This window comes from Xenopus laevis, chromosome 1L (assembly GCF_017654675.1).
Source record: "Xenopus laevis strain J_2021 chromosome 1L, Xenopus_laevis_v10.1, whole genome shotgun sequence".
NCBI lineage: Eukaryota > Metazoa > Chordata > Amphibia > Anura > Pipidae > Xenopus > Xenopus laevis.
Window position 1 is genome coordinate 101433226 of NC_054371.1, and position 21098 is coordinate 101454323.

Sequence of the window (21098 nt, forward strand, 5' to 3'; positions counted from 1 at the left end):
ATTTTCTGCATATTATTGTATGACTACTGAAAAAATGTATGATGTAGGGCCCAGTAGACAACCCAAGGCTCAACTTAGTGTAGTGTGATACAATATGGTTTCTCACCAATGCTTTGCATAATCGGTACTCTGGCCTCTTCCAACTGAATCGTTATAAAAGGACAGTTGGGGTCGAATACTGGATTCGGTGAATCGTTACTGTCAATGCACTGTATATGGATGTGGATGCACTGAATCCAGAATTTGGTTCAAGATTTGGCCAGGATTCTGTCTTTTTCAGCAGGATTCCCAATTCGCCTGAATTCAAGTGCCTGGTCGAACTGAATAATAATACTTACAATCGTGTGACTTTTTTTTGCCAAACAAACAAGGGAGTGAAACATTCTTTTAACCACGGTGCGGTTCTCATTAGCCCTTCCTGGCTAAAATTTGCATAACCAAATTAGGATTCAGTTCAGGATTCAACCAAATCTTTCATGAAGTATTCGGGATTTGGCCAAATCCCCAAAATAGTGGATTTTGTGCATCCCTACTAAAAAACAGTACCTGTATTTGAAACTATCCTACTGAACTTTTTACATTTCCTAAACTATCATGACAATGTAATTTATTAATTTCATTGAAATATCAAGCTTTCTAAATACTTTCAATTAAATTCTGTATTGTACTCTTCACGGTCTCCCTCTCAGCAACCTGTCTCTCGTCATTTTTCTTTTCATGCAGATGCCAGTCAGATTTTGATTGATGGGTCTAATACAATAAATATATATATCTACAGTATATCAAAATAATATTGCAATCTAGAAGGAAAGAAAATTAACCCATTGCTTCACTTGCACTTGCAAGTGACTTGGGTAAAATAATTAATTAAACACATATTCAGCACTTGATTCAGTCCACTACATAAAAATGGAATTACAAATCCAAATAGCAGTATAAAATATTTTTTTGATTGCAGCTCCCATCAACTTTACCCCTTTGGTGGGCTTGAAAGTTTCAAACTTCTATAAGAAAACATGACCTAAAATATATAGTGTAGAATATCATGAGCCACTTTAAACCCCAAATAGTCTTTATGTCTTTACAGATGAATGAATGTGTCTGCAATACATGTGTATAATCGGCACTAAAATGCTCTTTTTAAAGATGTGCTGATGTTTTTCGGCCCTGAATACCCGCTCGAAAATGGAACATAATATGAAGCTCTTATGCAATGGAGATTATCCTGCATAAACAAAACTGGAATTGGCTATCTAGTGGACTAAAGGATGACTACAGTCACTTGAAATTATACATGATTAGATTTAAGGGAATTATTGTAGAAAGACAGTTATCTATATGAGTACTCTAAAGGTCCCCACAAAGATATATTGGATACATGTCGATCGGTTATAAGGCTGTCAAATTATGATCTAAATTTACATAGTAAAGCTGGGCTGAAAAAAGACCAACAACCATCATGTTCAACCCCTCCAAATGAAACCCAGCGTCCATACATACACTCACACTGAACCCTCCATACACTTGCATAAACTATCTATATACCACTATCTATATACCAATATCTATACTAATAGTAGGTTATTATATCACAATAGCCTATGATATAATGCTTGTCTAAGAAATCATTCAAGCCCCTCTTAAAAGCATTAACAGAATCAACCATCACAACATATGTAAACCATTAGGTATGTGCATTAAGAAATCAAAATACTTTGGTTAAAATTACTAGAAAAAAATGATGCACTTTCCATAGAGTATATAAAAGAAGACAGTGGACTCACACTTTAATAATACAGAAGGCTGAGCTTGAACAATATAGCTGGCATAACTACCTGGAAAGTTTACTCCAGTATTTCAGATATTACTTCAGTTCCTTCTCATTTGGGTATGGTCTTCATGACTTGAAGTGTTCTACTGGATGCAGAACAATTCACAGGCCAGATTGGGGAGGTCAAATAAATGGACCAGAGACAACAATATTACATTGCATCAGTAATGTACATAAATATTTTCCTAGATTTTTCATAAGTTCCCTCTACTTGCCCCAGATGACATATCAGTTTCATTAGAATCAATAAGGGGATCCTGAGTTAGTTAGTAGCCCCAATATTGAAGTAATGGCAGTAATTGTTATTTTAAAAAGAAACTATACACTGCAGGTCTGCCAGGTGATCAGTGAAGGAGCACATTCAAGAAGAACCTCACAACATTGTGGATCAAGGTAAAAGATGTAAAAGCAGAATATTTACTGGTATATACATGCAATGTGGTAAGATTCTTTAACCCTTTCACTGCCAGCCGATTTGGTACTTTTATTGCCAGACCATTTTTGAAAATGTTGCTCTCTTTCACTTTAAGGGCCTTTCCTGGGGGGGCGTCTTTTAGTTTACACAGGAAAACAATATATAATTTTTTTCAGGACAACCAAAGCTTTAAATGTTGGTGTAAGTCAACTTACTGTAAATAGATATAGACTTCTAAGTGTATAAAATGAAAAAAAAACAAAACGTTTTCCATCAGGGCCCGAACTAGGAATAGGCAGAAGAGGCACCTGCCTAGGGCGCAATGCTGTGGGGACACTGGGCAGGTGCCTGTTCAAGATTCTACATACCCCTAGTCTGGATTCCCTCCCCTCTGCAGGTCTCACCTACACCCTCTGTCGCAAGCTCCTCTGTCCCTTCTCACTTGTATAGATCAAAATCTACAAGTACTCTACCAAATTTCTAAAGCACTGCTCCACAAAACTGCATACTTCTGATCTCAAGGCCAAACATTCCACTAACAGTTGATTTACCCTAGAAAACTACACATTACTGGAAAGAACGGATTCTGATAAATCCAAAATTGGTAAATATATCTTTCTACTACAAGCTACCTTGTTGCAATTCTTTCCTAAAATTATCATTTTTTATCAAAATTTGTGACATTTTTGAAAAATTACCGCAAAGCTTCCAGTCTACACACCATATCTCCCACATATCATTAACCAGATAAAACACTGTAAATATGAACACAAGGGGTCCACTGAATAGTTTGATGACTGATATGCATAGGTTTACCTAAGTATGTGGCATATAGGGGCCCCAAAATGAAGACACCCCATATGAGCTATAAATTCTGTAATTCCAGATACTGCAAAAGTTACAGCAGCAGCAGCAGCAAAGGTACAAAAAAAAGTATGTTCACCCCAGAAAACCATATATTTTTGGAAAGTACACATTCCCCTGAATCCAAAATGAGTTAACATGTCTGTTTATTCCAAAGTACCAAGCCACTAAGCTTTCCTAAATTTGGTGATTTTGGTAACATTTCTGAAAATCACCTCAAAGCTTCCAATTTGAAGCATCTCCCTCTTATCATTAGGTATCAAGAATTATGTGGCATGTGGGGGCCCAAAGATTAAGACACCGCCATTTCGTCTATTATATCAAGTACTGCAAAATGAAGATATTTACAGCATTTTATGAGGGGTAAAGCTACAAAAAGTACATTCATCCAGAAAACCATATTTTTTGGAGAATGCACATTCCCCCGTTTACAAAATGGCTACACGTGTCTGTTTACTAGTACTAAGATAATTCCGAAAATTACCTCAACACTTCCACTTTGAAGCATCTTATCTCCCACACAGCATTAGGTACCAAGCTAAAACAACATAAATATTTTGAAACCTCAGTAAGTCTGTGCACAGTGAGTGTGGGTGCTGCCAAACGAGTGGTGCATGTGATTTAAGTGTTGTATTAAGTGAATTAAGTGTTTAGCAGCATTAAAAACTTTAAGGCATTAAAACCAAAAAGGCATTTGTGAGGAATTACACTTGTAAGACTGTACCCAGTGTAAATATAAGTGCAAGTGGCTTTGCTGGAATCACTCAGCGTGTCTTACACATTTACACGTGAGAGTTGTCGGGTTTTCATCTTGGAATCTGAACTGCAGACTCTAAGGGGGGAACTTGCAGCACTGAGGGTGACGGCAAACGTGGGGGAGGAAAGGAGGCTCGCAGAGGAACCACTGGCAGGGGCCGGTGGAGAAGGGGCAGTGGAGGCTAATGAGGGAGGCAGGTTTGTTACAGTCAAGAGGGGAAGTAGGGACAGAAGTGTAAGAGGGGCTGGTCCACAGCTTGTCCAAAGCAACAGATTTGCCAATTTGGGTGAAGATGCTGAGGAGAACAGCTCTGAACTGGCGTGTATGGAGCAGGCTGACTCTTGGAGCAACCTGGGAGGCATAGGGATGGTGGGGGTAGTGTAAAGAAGGATAGACAGGTTTTAGTTTTAAAACCCCCTGCTATTCATAAGTATGATTGTTTCCCTGCAGAGCAGTTAGGGACCGTCTGACAATTCCTATCTGCAGCAGTAAAAGAAGGGAGAATTTCACTCCATACAGTCAGGTTTCTTATAAAAACCGTCTGACAATTCCTATCCACAGCAGTAAAAGAAGGGAGAATTTCACTCCATACACTCAGGTTTCTTATAAAAACGGTACACATTTTTTAATTAAAGTATATTGGAGATAGGTTTCTTTTTCATTAAAGAAAGTAAAAGTGGGATTTTATTTTTTTGCTTTTCCTTGTCCTTTAACCCCTTGGTCAAAATATAACCAGTCCTAATAAGGGCAATGGAGAATTGAAATGTGTCTCCTGCTGAAAACTTGCACCACTGGTGATCAGCAAAATCCTAAAAATAACTTCCCCATCTAACTAGCATGTCTAATGTATGCACACATTTATTTTACAATGCATAAAAACACATTGTTGTCGAGGTACATTGGTGGCCAGGGGTTGACAAAAAAAAACACTGGTGGCCAGACTCCATTACAAGTTAAAGAAAAACATAAAACCTGAGTGGCCAGGGCCCCTTACAAGTTAAAGAAAAACATAAAACCTGAGTGGCCAGGGCCCCCTACAAGTTAAAGAAAAAAACCCGAATGGCCAGGGCCACCTACAAGTTAAAGAAAAAAACCTGAAAGGCCAGGGCCCCCTACAAGTTAAAGAAAAAAAACCTGAGCGGCCAGGGTCCCCCTTAAAAAGTTACTAAAAAATAATTTGTCACCAAAGTTATAAAAAATTATTGGTGACCAGTGGACTCCTACTCAAATTCTAAAAACACATTGGGGGCCATCGGCTACATTGGTAGCCAAGGGCTTCATTGGTGGCCAGGGGTGTTCAGTGGAACTTACCTGTTACTGGGGTTTTCTCTTGTGCCTCCTTAACGATGCCATCTTCTTCCACGGCAGTCCACACTGATGCCTTTCCGCAATCCAAGATGTCGGCGCCCAGTCCTTCCACAATGTTCTTCCCGGGCGCAGCGCTGTGACGCCAGCGCGTTTTCACCAGCATCGGAATGGACGCCAGCGTAATGACGCCAGCACAATGACGTCATCACGTCCATCTTTTGGCACCAAAGGTGGCCTATTTAAGGAGCCTGAAAGTCTGCAAACCCTTGCCGCCTGAACTGACCTATTTGCCTGGACTTTGACCATTCTTTTGCCTAATTCTATTGTACCGCGAACTGTGCTGGACTACAGCTACCTCTTAGGTCAGTTACTCCAGACTGAGCCTTCGAGCCCTTACAGGCAGTCTCCTTCTCAGACTTCAGCTTCTCCCTCTGCAGCATCTTCAAATCTTCTGCGTCTTTGTCTCCAAGAAGAAGCAAAGCCGTCTCCAAGGTATAAGCACCGCCTTCTGATGCATCTTCAGTCTTCTGCATATTAGAGCTGTGCTCGTGCATACTGACGTCTTGTGTCCGCATGGGTTGCAGCTGACTGGAACTGCCGCTGACCACCAATGACATTTACGGAGGATGGGCCTGATGGCGGCCCTGATCCAGGGACTAGTCCGATTGCCATTTTGGAGTCAGGAAGGAATTTTTTCCCCTCTGAGGCAAATTGGAGAGGCCTCAGATGGGTTTTTTTTGCCTTACTCTGGATCAACTAGCAGTTAGGCAGGTTCAAAAATTAGTCAAAAGATTGGACTTGATGGGCGTGTGTCTTTTTTCAACCGAACTTACTATGTTACTATGTTACAACTCCCACAGGCTACTGTGCATAAACCAAAAGAAATGGGCGCCAGGGCGTTCTTGCAGTCAGACATAACAAACTTTTATTTATCAGAGACAAATGATCCTCAGGTGTTTGTACTTACAAGCCAAAGAGTCGCCAGCAGAACATCATGACATGACTACAGCATGTCCCTCAGAGACAGCGCAGTGGAACTCCCTGAGGCGATAGCGTAACACCTGGATAGATACACCCTCAGGATCTCAGCACCATGACCTGGATCCCCACACGTTGGATCAGGGAACTCACTAGCCCTAATTCCCTATTAGGTTGTTCCCTATACTACAGGCAGGTCTTGTCTGAGGGGAGAGCTACCTCCTTGCTACTTAACCTACCTATCTTACTCTCCAAGAGAGTACTGTTATAGGTCCCTGCTCCCAGACTTATCTCTCTCTAGAGGTACTGATCCCTCTAGGGAAACGTGGCTTTACTGGGCCTTGGTGTACCCAGGCTCCCTGGAAACATCTGGATGGGTTAGCAACCAGAAGCCATAGAGGAAGACCCACCCCTTCTCACTCACTATATCAAAGTGTGACAGGATGTGGTCACAGTGCCTCCTGACCAATAATACAACTATGTAAATTACAACTAGCTACATGAGCATCTGCCCAGCAACTAGGGAGATCAGGAAGTGTAGGGATTTAAAGCCATAGGGGCACATTAACCCTATGTGTCCCTACACCTATATCGGTGTAGGGCATGGGTTTCTCTTTATGCAACTACTGCTGCTCTGCTCTGCCTAGTATGATACACTAAAATATTGCTGCAAGTAGCTACCCCATGAACCAGCAGTCATTCTAAATCTAATCCTGCCTGCTTACAACAATTCGAGAAACTCAACTCATTTGGGCAGTCTCCGCGGACTGAGAAGCTATAGCCATGGGGAAACATTCACAAAAACAGAAAACTGATGCAGCTGCCAAACTGGAACGTTTTGCACGGGCAGTGTCACAAGGCCCTCCGCCAGACTCTGACAGTAACTCACCTCCATTGTCAGCAGTCTCTCCCCCGTCAGATTCAGAAATGAGAGACCCGACACCCTCAGAACTACTTTCCCCCATAATGGAGAGCCGAACAACAACAACTACACAACTGGAGGAGATAAAAGTAGACCTTTCACTGCTGCACAACGATCTACAAAATGTTGGTGAATGCAGCACGATCTACAAAATGTTGGTGAACGCACCACTGAAATAGTGACCAGAGTCTACACTCTGGAGGACACCGTATTTCCACTCCCAAATTACATTGCAGCAATTAAACAGCAGCTCAAAACAACTCTGGATCCATCAGATGATCTGGAGAATTGTCTGCGCAGAAATAACATGCGTATTGTAGGACTACCAGAGAAATCAGAAGGCCAACACCCAGAAACCTTTATTGAAAGCTGGCTTAAGGACACGCTTGGTGCGGACACATTCTTTACGATGTTTGTGGTCGAGAGAGCACACAGAGTTCCGACTAGACTGCTACCACTAGGAGCCCGCTCTCGACCATTTCTTATCCGTATGCTGAATTTCAGGGACCGGGATGCGGCTAGACTTAAAGGGCCTCACTCTTATAACGGCGCCACAGTTTCACTTTACCCAGACTACTTGTCTACCATTCAAAAGCAAAGGGTTACTTTCAACTAATAAGACACCAGCCCAGATGGCTTACCAGCTGCCTGGTATAAACTGCTGGCCAATCAAATATCCCCCAAACCTCTAAACACGTTCATTCACGAACCCTGGAAGGGGGAACTTCCCTCCTGTTACAATGCGATAATTATGCTATTAAAGGAAGGGAAAGACCCATATTAATGCAAATGCTATAAGATACTTGCTAAACTACTGCCGAATAGGTTAATTAAAGTTATTACATCCCTAATTCCTCCGGATCAGATCAATTTTATGCCCCATAAAACCACGTCCATTAATTTGAGACAAATACAGTATACACATATTCAACTAGCCAGTCAGCAACAATAATGGAGCGGTTGCCTCGCTAGATATAACAAAGGCATGAACCTACAGCCCAAATTCGGGTTAACAATACCCTCTCAACAGTATTTGACTTGGGGAGTGGAACCAGACAGGGATGACCTGTCGCCCCTCCTATTTGCTCTGGCCATTGAACCTCTCGCAGCAAACCTGAAACAAACTCCTTTGGTTAAAGGTATCTCAATAGGTAATATAGAAGAAAAAGTGGCTTTGTATGCAAAAGATGTTACTTTTCCTTGCAGATGCTGGTCCCTCTTCTGCACTAGAGGTTCTCGAGAATTTTGGGGCACTTATGGATAAACAAAAACAAATGAATTTTATTTCCCTTGGGGAACCTGGTGGCCACGGAAGATGCTCCGGCATTCGCCCTGGTAGCTAGATTCCGCTACCTGGGTATCAGTGTTGCGACAGACATCTCCCTATATGTAACTTGGAGCCCATCCTAACAAGGTTTAAAGCTGCAATTCCACATTGGATTAAACTGCTGCTTACTCTGTGGGGTAGCGTTGACTTATTCAAAATGTTATATCTACCTAGATTCTTATACCTGCTATGGAACTCACCTCTATATATCACTAACCATTTCTTTAAGAAAATAAATAGTGAACTAGTCTCCTTTATATGGGCCAGCAAAGCCCCGAGATTATCATAGTCTACCCTAACTGCCCCTAAGGACAAAGGGGGACTTGCCTTCCCCCACTTACAGCATTACTACTTAAATAAATAGTGAACTAGTCTCCTTTATATGGGCCAGCAAAACCCCGAGATTATCATAGTCTACCCCTAACTGCCCCTAAGGACAAAGGGGGACTTGCCTTCCCCCACTTACAGCATTACTACTTTGCCTCCCAATTATCCTATATATATATAACTGGTTTAATCCAGATGATAGTAACTCCCTAACAGACTTGCATGCCACAATTCTGTAGAGATAGTTTTGTCTCTCTAGAACAGTTAAAAGTCAAATCGCCAAGATGTACAACTATTTTGATACTTCTAGCTGAGACATGCATTTTATGCGCAGTTCTGCTCATTCCAAATTACACCTACATGGCTTGCATGGGAAGCCAGACTTTGGACTATCTCAGCTGTACAATATAGTTCAATCCTCCCAACTCTCCCCATTCAATAAAGCCTAACAAAAATTGCAGTCACAAACTTATAATGCTCACAAATAGTGTAGGACTCACGTACAATGAGGGGCCTTGATGTGGCACGTGAGCTTACATATTTTGGCCAAATATTTGTGTACAAATATTTGTTTTTTATCGTTTACGGCAGCCAGTCAACTTCAGAATGTGGTTTGGACCAAGCCCTGGGACAATCACTTATCGTTTACGGCAGCCAGTCAACTTCAGAATGTGGGTTGGACCAAGCCCTGGGACAATCACTTATAGATGTATGTTAATCGGCTGGGGCTAAAAATCTCCTTGATTTTTCACTATAGCCCCTGAGTTAAGGGGAAGTGCACCATGGTCCTATTACTCAGTCACATTGTTTACTGGGGAACTTGATTTTAAATGCACTACAAACTTAAAATCCTAATATAGTGCAGGATGGTAATTATTCACAGGTGTATGTTTGTTGGCTGCGTTGACTAGCGGTGCCCTGGGTACTGGCACCAGACAGTTTTTTCGTGCGTCTCTACCTATGCGCGCAACAGGAAGCGGTTCACTTCCGGGTCAGCGCACTTCCTGCCTTACACTGCAGAGTCGGGTTGGCACCAAAACTCTGCGCCGATCAGAGAGAACGTCTGCGCAGTAGGGTAGCGGCTGCCACTTTTTCAATGGGACTACTCCAAATTTCCTGACCGTAACCAGTCACCCCCTCCTCCAGACACAGCTCTCTCAGAGGACGAACTATCCCAGAGTGACCAGGAGGATAACTACTCTCCCACACATTCTTCAGAGGCCGTAGACGCCCTACTTCTTTCCGTGCTAAACACACTTCACCTCCAAGAACCAGAAACTTCTTTGGGACCATCTAACTCTCTTTTCAAGAGACACAGTAAAGTGTCCCCAGTTTTTCCCCCTCACTCTCAACTAGATCAGATAATCCAACTAGAGTGGGATAAACCAGGGTACTGGTTTATCGGAGCTAACCGGAGGTTCCTAAATAACTACCCCTTTATTACTTAGTGCACGCAAAGATGGACCATACTGCCTTCAGTGGACGCTCCGGTATCCCTGGTCTCCAAGAATACCACCTTGCAAGTTCCCGATGCCTCCTCCTTCAAGGAAGCAATGGATAAAAAAACTGTAAGGCCTACTATGCTCAAGGTTCTCAGCTTTAGGCACATCCCTTCGCCCAGCCCTTGCTACGGCATGGGTTAGCGGAGCCGTGCAATCATGGTCAAACTCTCTTTACGCTATTCAGTCGGGGGCTCCACGCCATGAATGTTGGCTTTGCAGATTAAGGAAGTTAATGACTACATATGTGAAGCTTCCCTGGACACTGTCCAGGTAATCATCCGGACTTCCACATTAATGGTGGCTGCTCGGCAGTCACCGTGGCTCAAGTTACAGCCCGCTGACATGTCTTCCAAAAAATCCCTGATTTCCATTCAAAGTCAAACTACTTTTTGGCCCTGATCTTGATAAAATCATAAGCCAAGCGACAGGTGGCAAGAGCACCTTACTACCACAACCAAAAGCATGCCCTTCCTTTCGTAGAGGAAAGTTTATTTGAGGCCCACAAAACAAGAGCTCAAGAGCATCACCCCCTGGTCATTCCACCTCAGAGAGAGGCCATTGGGGGGGGGGCAAGACCAGATCCTCCTGGCAAAGTCGCAAACCCTTTACCAATACCACATAAGAACACATCAGCTTGACGGTCCTCTATCGGGCCAGGGGGCCATACGGGGAAGATTTCGCGATTTCTCAAGTTCTTGTCTATCTCCCACCCAGGACCCATGGGTACACTAAATAGTGACTAGAGCAGGGGTCCCCAACCTTTTTCGCTCCGTGAGCCACACTCCGATGCAAAACTTGTTCGTGAGCAACGCAATACGTGAACAGTACGGCAAACATAATTTTTTAATAATAATAAGCATATACTCAATTCAAATGATAAAATGTAATATAAATCAGTGTGAAATCTGGCACTGCATGTTTTCTGCCAGTTTCTGAATATCTGGAGTGTAGTTTGTAACAGCCAACCTCATGCATTCTCCCAGATGATCATCGTGTTCTATATTTCGATTTTAAAATTTTCATAGCTGAAAATCCAGATTCGCAAAGGAAGGTTGACCCAAAACAGGAATTCAGCCTTTGTGAGGTTCCTTTTAGGATGGGAAACTTGCAGATTTCTACTAATGACCAGAAGTCATTTTGCAGTGATCTGGATCTCAGCTGCACATCTGTTCTTAATGTTATTACTTCATTTTCCACTTCTAAAACATTAACTTTAAATATGTTAGCAATATGTTCTGCAATGTAACATACGTCAATGCCCATGAATGGATTGGCAAGGAATGTCACAATTGGCTCTATGATACAAAAATCAGCAAAGCGTTTATCAAAGTCTCTCATCAGTTTGTCACAGCTGCCAATATAAGAATCTGTCTCAAAAGTCAAATGCTCTTCCTGCCTTTTTTGTAAGCTGGGAAAGTGATGGAAAATTTTTCTCTTGAGGTGACACAACCACATTTTTAACTTTTCCTTAAAAGCATTTATTGTCCCAATCATTTGTGTAATATTTTTGTCCTTTCCCTGAAGGTCAAGGTTAAGGTTATTTAATTTTGAAGTCATGTCTGTTAAAAATGCCAAATCTGTCAGCCACTGAGGGTCATATAATTCACTGTATAATTCATCTTTTTCTTCTAAAAATTGGGATATTTCTGGCAAAAGCTCTTGGAAGCGCTGCAACACTTTCCCTCTGCTTAGCCACCGTACTTCTGTGTGAAACAGGAGGTCCTTATACTCAGCATCAAATTCATCCAGGAAAGCTTTGAACAACCTGTGCTGAAGTGGCCTGGCACGAATTGAGTTCACAATCCTCACTACAACTTTCATGACGTGATGGAACTCAATAACTTTGGAACAAAGTGATTCCTGGTGAATAACACAATGATAATTCAAAAATGGTTGCTGGATCATTTCTACATAAAGAAACAAAGCCAAGTTTTGACCCAATCATTGCAGGGGCACCATCAGTTGTTATAGATACCAATTTATGTAGTGGGACATTCAGCTGCTGAACATAAGCTTTAAAAGCTTGGTAAATATCTTCTCCTCTTGTTTTTCCTTTCAATGGTATAACAGCAAACAGGTCTTCCTTTATACTTGCATCCTTAAAAACCATTCGAATAAAGATGTTCAGCTGAGCAGTGTCCACCACATCTATTGATTCATCAAACTGCAAGCTGTAAAAATCACATTGCTGTACATCCCTCTTCATCTGGTGACAAATGTCATCTGACATGGCTTCAATTCTGCGAGTAATAGTGTTTCCAGAGAGTTGCAGGTCCTGAATAGCAGACATAATGTCTGATTTATTTTTAAAATCCTGAAATAAAGTATCAGCAACTGCAACCATGGCATCCTTGACAATTTCTCCATCCTCATATGGTTTCTTCTTTCTTGCAAGGACATGTGCCACCTTGAATGATGCAATTGTTGCTGCTTTTGATTTGTTTGCAGGTTTCTTGAAGATTGCTTGTTGGGCATTTAGAACAGATTTTAACTCTTTCACTTTTACTTTCCGCAAATTTGTGCCAACTGGAAATTCCAGGTCATACTTTCTATGCGTTGTTGTGAAATGGCGTTCTACATTGCATTTTTCCCAATGGCAAACTGTTGCATGGCATATTATGCATATGCATTTCTCTTTGAAATTAGTAAAAAAGTATTTTTCTTCCCACTCTTCATTAAAACTGTATGTGTAGGTACGTCTTTTCTTGTGTAGAGGAGGAGCAGCCATTTTCTTAGTAAAAAAAATCATAAAATGTTTAAAACAAAAGTTTTTATTAAAGTAAAAGTGTTCCAGTTTACAACAAAATGCCAGTTTGTTAGTGACGCCAGTGTGAAATATAGCAAACTCAGCAATGTGTACCCTGCAATTAGTATAGCAAACCTGAAAATACCTAAAATTCCTAACAGTGTACTTTACCTGAGACCAATATAACATACACAGCCGTTACTAGCAACACTTAAGAATACCTATCAGTAGTACAGTGTATTCACACACCATGCACACAGTCCATGCAAGCACAACAAACTGCCTAATGTTATGTGTCATCAAAGCCCCTACACAGGTAACAACAGAGATCCATTTTGGGAACCAAACAGAGGGCATGTGCAGGCCTGAGGGGGGAAAGAATGGCACACTGGAGCAATTAAAGTACAGGCAGGAGAAAAAAATCACACACTGGAGCACTGGGAATATGGACGGAAGAAAAAATGGCACACTGGAGCACTGAAAGTACAGGCAGGAGAAAAAATGGAGCACTGGAAGTACGGACGGAAGAAAAAATGGCACACTCTACCAAAGGGATGAGCACTTCCAGGGCATTCCAAAACTAAGCCTCAGCCTTACAGCTGTGCAGGGCACCAACATGGACATCTATCCACTCATTCACAAAATGGTATCATTTTGACATCTTTCTGGCCTCTGAGAACACACTTTGGTAGGAAGGTTCTTCAGGCTGCAATAGCTATTTCCATGTAAGGCTATCCTTCCCACCTAGGGGACAGCTTTGGTACGTCCCCACTGTTCCTGTGTCCCCCAAGATGACAATGGAGAAAAGGAGATTTTGTGTACTCACCGTTAAATGTCTAGCTTCAGTCGCTTGGGGGGGGGGACAGGACTTCCCTCCCTGGATAGGGGCTTTCGCTACCAGTCAGACATGGTCTGTTCAATATATCTGCTGCCATTAAAGTTAAAAGTTACAGGTTATTGGTTACATTGTGATAACTATGGTACAAACTGAACTGGGTTCCGCCTTCTGGGGGGTATAGATGGCAGGGGAGGAGCTAGTTCTATTTTTACTTTGTTGTGTCCTGCCTCGTAGTGGTACCAGCTATACCCACTGTTCCTTTGTCCCCCAAGCGACTGAAGAGAAAGAGATTTAACTGTGAGTACACAAATCTGCTTTTCACATTAGAGATTGGACAATGACAATTTCCCTATGCCAGGCAAAAATGCCAATAAAACCATTTTGCTATTTGTACCTTCCAGAAAATACTAGCCACATTACAACGTGTTTAAGCCTTTCTTCAAAGGCTGACTGGAATTCGTCTACAGGTTTGCCTGCTAGTGGCTCCAGGAGATCTCTAATTAATGTTTTGCCGCTGCAGAAATCCACATTTGTGTGCAACACGACCAACCTTAATTAATCAGTTATTAGTGAGTAAAACATTTTCTTGGTTAATTGTATCAGTAATTTATCAATGGGACAGCCCTTACCAGGCCTTCTATAGACCCAAGGTTGTTCTCAAAAGCAAGATAATTTCTACTATTTGGGATTGGACACTACCCCCACAAGCAATGGGCTCAGGACAATGTAGTCAGGGAAGTTATGCCTATATAATGATATATGATCTGAAATGGCTGGATGTACCTACTATTTGGTAGTGTATTATTGAGGTTATTTTGAGATTATAATTTTGTTTATTACTATACTATACCATTATAATATTTTACTAATACCATTTTACTAATTTGGGAACTTAGACATTTGCCCAGTTGAGTATATTTGGCTTTACATTTTTAACAGGAAAGAAGAAAGGATACATTAATTATTGTTTATTTATAAAAACCCTTTTATAGTCATTTCTTGCCAATTCATCACATAGGAAATCAACTGAAAGAAACAAAAACAGCCAAATGAACAGATACAAACTGACCACTAAGGGGTGGGGAAACATTACAGCTGCAATTCATTAAACTACTGAACAGAACAGCTGCAGCAGTAACGGAGATTAAATCAAGGTGCAATACAGCTCTTCAGCTATTTTGGTTCTCTGAAGAAATGGGTCTGGGTTCAAAGGTTTCTTCTGTAGGGTTATTGTTATGTTCAGCACTGCAGGAAAAAAAAGAAAGAAAGAAAGGTAACTCTTTTGAGAGTCCAACATAAAAAATGATTTTCATAGCATTTTGGGCCCGAGGTTTAGAAGGTGTGGGTTTAAGAGGGTGCAGGCTGAGAAACAGCAACTTTAAATTTAGGCTAGTAACTGGTCATGTTTTTCATGTAACAACTATTTGTTGTGGGGTAGGATGACAGGAAAAAACACATTACAGATCCAAAGGCCTAAATGTAGACACTGGGGCTCATTTATAACACACTGGGCAAATTTGCTTGGGATATTTCTGGCAAAAGCTCTTGGAAGCGCTGCAACACTTTCCCTCTGCTTAGCCACCGTACTTCTGTGTGAAACAGGAGGTCCTTATACTCAGCATCAAATTCATCCAGGAAAGCTTTGAACAACCTGTGCTGAAGTGGCCTGGCACGAATTGAGTTCACAATCCTCACTACAACTTTCATGACGTGATGGAACTCAATAACTTTGGAACAAAGTGATTCCTGGTGAATAACACAATGATAATTCAAAAATGGTGGAAATGCTGGATCATTTCTACATAAAGAAACAAAGCCAAGTTTTGACCCAATCATTGCAGGGGCACCATCAGTTGTTATAGATACCATAGATAGCCCACCGTAAGAAGCGTGAATCACAGTTTCACTCAGTGCGATCCTTTCTCCCCGGCCCTCACACATAAATTACCAGCATAGCTTTTCTCGCAGTCCACCCTTTTCCTGCGCCTCCTACTCACCGCTCGCTTACAGGACTAATCACGAACACGCTGTTATACAGTATATCACTGATGTATTTGACAGGAGGTTCACCGAAGGACAGCAGGGGAACGCGCTTGTAATTTATGTGAGACTGCGAGGGCAGGGGAGAAAGGATCGCACTGAGTGAAACTGTGATTCACGCTTCTTACGGTGGGCTAGGGAGAGGGGATCTCGCTGGCAGAATCTATTAAACATGCTTCCTAATACACGGGGATGCTGAGTAGCGATCATACTGGGTCATACAGTACTGGTGTGGGCTGGAAAAAAGGAAGCGCACAGTGCTGGATTCGGGTTGGGAAGAAGGGGTCGGCTAGAACTGCAGCTAGAAAGGGAGGAGAGAGTTGAGAGATACTTACAGAAAGATGCAGCGACTGAAAGAATTTCGAACATACAGCTCTTTTCCATGCGATCTGCAGTTAAAACATCCAGAGTATTTTCCTAATGTTTAAATTCCTGCAAGTTGACCCAGGTGACACTTTTGATTGGCTGACTCACACAATGTACAGCCCCCAGCTGCCTGATTATCTTATCTAGGACGAGACGGCAGCATGCTTTGTAACAATGAAGCGCTCCAGACAGCACTCCAGACAGTAAGCCACTTTGCTAAATGGACACCTGCTGGTAAGCTTACGCGAGCAACATCAAGTGAGGCTGCGAGCAACATGTTGCTCGCGAGCTACGTGTTGGGGATCACTGGACTAGAGGCTATCACCTAGAGTTTTCTGCCTTTCCCCATTAGCACTTTTTTATGTCCAGACTTCCTCAGGAGCCTACCAAACGCAAGGCGTTACAGGATGTCATCTTCAACCTGCATCAAACAGAGGTGGTCATTCCGGTTCCATCCAGAGAAAGATTCAAGGGCTACTATTCAAACCTTTTTGTAGTGCCCAAGAAGGATGAGTCATTTCGACCAGTAATAGATCTGAAAGAGCTGAAAAATGTATTCGTCCATGCAGGTTTAAGATGGAATCGCTTCACTTAGTCATAGCAGCAATGTCTCCGGATGAATTCCTGGTATCACTGGACATAAAATATGCATACCTACTTCCCATTTTCCCTCCCCATCAGAGATTCTTACACTCTGCCTAACAAAACCTCCACTTCCAATTCACAGCACTTCCATTCGGACGGACATCCCTAAAAGATCATGGCGGCTACAGAGGTTATTCACAAGAGGGGCATTTCAGCCCAGGGCCTATGGTCAAGGGAAGAGAGCAAACATTCGATAAACTTACTTGAGATCCGTGTAATCTGCCTGGGACTAGTTCATTGGCAGCAGGAACCGACAGGACAAGCCGTAAAAGTCCAAACGGGCAACTTCACGGCAGTCACATACATAAACCACCAGGGTGGAACAAGGAACAGAGGGGCACTAAATGAGGTCAAGCTAATTTTTCATTGGGCAGAAATCAATCAGACCCTACATACCAGGAGTTCAAAACTTAGAAGCAGACTTCCTAAGCAGACAGTCCCTGGATCCAGGCGAATGGTCACTAAAAGAGAAAATCTTTGGACGTCCTAACATCAGAGTGGAACTTTACACTGGCCTACGCCTTTCCTCCACTTCCACTCATACCGAGAATGGTCAGGAAGCTACAGAGGGAATAGACCCTCATTATTCAAATACAAGAGTCCTCTGCACTCAACCCATTATCAATATATTTAAGACAGCGACATTTTGTGCATACTGCTACTAAAAAATGCCTTACCCTTTAAACAAAACAGGGATTGTTTGTCCATATATTGCAATATATTTAAGCTGGCCAACTATGTCAAAGTCATCCCATATCTGGCCAGTCCTATGCTCAATTTTATCTGATTCATTAAGAATTCTATTGCTTCATTATACATTTTACAAAGGGACTTGGTTTTACCTGCAACTTAACTTGCTGCTTTCAAAGTAAACCTCCATACTTGGCTGCCCTTTTATTATTAGACACCAGTGGGATCACCTGACTATAGCTGGGAAGGGTGGGAGCTACAACATGGAGCTGGTCACTGCTCCTGTATAAACTATAACAAACAAGGGAAAGTTGTGCTCACCACTATTTTTTAAAACCATTAGGCGGGGGTGCAATGAGGCTGTGACCACAAAATACATATAGTCAAATACAAGAGTCCTCTGCACTCAACCCATTATCAATATATTTAAGACAGCGACATTTTGTGCATACTGCTACTAAAAAATGCCTTACCCTTTAAACAAAACAGGGATTGTTTGTCCATATATTGCAATATATTTAAGCTGGCCAACTACGTCAGTCATCCCATATCTGGCCAGTCCTATGCTCAATTTTATCTGATTCATTAAGAATTCTATTGCTTCATTATACATTTTACAAAGGGACTTGGTTTTACCTGCAACTTAACTTGCTGCTTTCAAAGTAAACCTCCATACTTGGCTGCCCTTTTATTATTAGACACCAGTGGGATCACCTGACTATAGCTGGGAAGGGTGGGAGCTACAACATGGAGCTGGTCACTGCTCCTGTATAAACTATAACAAACAAGGGAAAGTTGTGCTCACCACTATTTTTTAAAACCATTAGGCGGGGGTGCAATGAGGCTGTGACCACAAAATACATATAGTCAAATACAAGAGTCCTCTGCACTCAACCCATTATCAATATATTTAAGACAGCGACATTTTGTGCATACTGCTACTAAAAAATGCCTTACCCTTTAAACAAAACAGGGATTGTTTGTCCTTATATTGCAATATATTTAAGCTGGCCAACTACGTCAAAGTCATCCCATATCTGGCCAGTCCTATGCTCAATTTTATCTGATTCATTAAGAATTCTATTGCTTCATTATACATTTTACAAAGGGACTTGGTTTTACCTGCAACTTAACTTGCTGCTTTCAAAGTAAACCTCCATACTTGGCTGCCCTTTTATTATTAGACACCAGTGGGATCACCTGACTATAGCTGGGAAGGGTGGGAGCTACAACATGGAGCTGGTCACTGCTCCTGTATAAACTATAACAAACAAGGGAAAGTTGTGCTCACCACTATTTTTTAAAACCATTAGGCGGGGGTGCAATGAGGCTGTGACCACAAAATACATATAGTCAAATACAAGAGTCCTCTGCACTCAACCCATTATCAATATATTTAAGACAGCGACATTTTGTGCATACTGCTACTAAAAAATGCCTTACCCTTTAAACAAAACAGGGATTGTTTGTCCATATATTGCAATATATTTAAGCTGGCCAACTACGTCAAAGTCATCCCATATCTGGCCAGTCCTATGCTCAATTTTATCTGATTCATTAAGAATTCTATTGCTTCATTATACATTTTACAAAGGGACTTGGTTTTACCTGCAACTGACTATAGCTGGGAATGGTTTTAAAAAATAGTGGTGAGCACAACTTTCCCTTGTTTGTTATAGTTTATACAGGAGCAGTGACCAGCTCCATGTTGTAGCTCCCACCCTTCCCAGCTATAGTCAGGTGATCCCACTGGTGTCTAATAATAAAAGGGCAGCCAAGTATGGAGGTTTACTTTGAAAGCAGCAAGTTAAGTTGCAGGTAAAACCAAGTCCCTTTGTAAAATGTATAATGAAGCAATAGAATTCTTAATGAATCAGATAAAATTGAGCATAGGACTGGCCAGATATGGGATGACTTTGACGTAGTTGGCCAGCTTAAATATATTGCAATATATGGACAAACAATCCCTGTTTTGTTTAAAGGGTAAGGCATTTTTTAGTAGCAGTATGCACAAAATGTCGCTGTCTTAAATATATTGATAATGGGTTGAGTGCAGAGGACTCTTGTATTTGACTATATGTATTTTGTGGTCACAGCCTCATTGCACCCCCGCCTAATGGTTTTAAAAAATAGTGGTGAGCACAACTTTCCCTTGTTTGTTATAGTTTATACAGGAGCAGTGACCAGCTCCATGTTGTAGCTCCCACCCTTCCCAGCTATAGTCAGGTGATCCCACTGGTGTCTAATAATAAAAGGGCAGCCAAGTATGGAGGTTTACTTTGAAAGCAGCAAGTTAAGTTGCAGGTAAAACCAAGTCCCTTTGTAAAATGTATAATGAAGCAATAGAATTCTTAATGAATCAGATAAAATTGAGCATAGGACTGGCCAGATATGGGATGACTGACGTAGTTGGCCAGCTTAAATATATTGCAATATATGGACAAACAATCCCTGTTTTGTTTAAAGGGTAAGGCATTTTTTAGTAGCAGTATGCACAAAATGTCGCTGTCTTAAATATATTGATAATGGGTTGAGTGCAGAGGACTCTTGTATTTGACTATATGTATTTTGTGGTCACAGCCTCATTGCACCCCCGCCTAATGGTTTTAAAAAATAGTGGTGAGCACAACTTTCCCTTGTTTGTTATAGACCCTCATTATTATTGCTCCCAGATGGCCATAAAGAACGTGGTTCTCAGACCTACTCAATCTTTTCATAGATGAACCATGGACTCTTCCTCCTCTACCAGACCTCCTCTCGCAGGGTCCCATTCTACACCTAAAGCCAGCAAGCCTCAACTTGACGGTGTGGCTCTTGAGAACCAGATTCTGAGGAGCAAGGGTTTTTCTGTTCCCAGAAAAACCGGGACTTCACATACTTCTTTCATTCCCAGTCTACTAGAATTCCTGCAGAATGGACTATCCATGGGTCTATCACTGGGCTTGCTTAACATTTGGCCCCTCCGATTCGAGCACCAACACCTACATGGGATCTTTCCTTGGTTCTGCAGGAACCACCATTCGAGCCATTAGCCTTGGTATCCCTGCAGTGGATCACCTGGAAGACCAGGTTCCTCCTGGCAATTGCTTCAGCAAGCATTGTGCAGAACTCCCTTCCTGGTCTTCCACCATGATATGGCGGTACTTTGCACAGTACCCTCCTTCCTGCAGAAGGTGGTCTCATCCTTCCACTTGAATCAGGAAATTACCATTCCAACCTTCTGCCCTTCGCCTTCCACTCCAAAGGAAGCAGCTCTTCACTCCTTGGATCCAGTCCAGGCCCTCAAGTTCTATCCACACAGGGTACGCGATACATGAAAAGCAGATGCCTTGTTTGTTTTGCCATCGGGGCAACAACGTGGCACACAAGCTTCCAAGTCCACCATCTCACGCTGGATCAAACAGGCCATACAACGAGCCTGCACAGCACAGGGACAACCACCCCCTCAGGGCCTCAAGGCACACTCTACCAAAGGGATGAGCACTTCCAGGGCATTCCAAAACTAAGCCTCAGCCTTACAGCTGTGCAGGGCACCAACATGG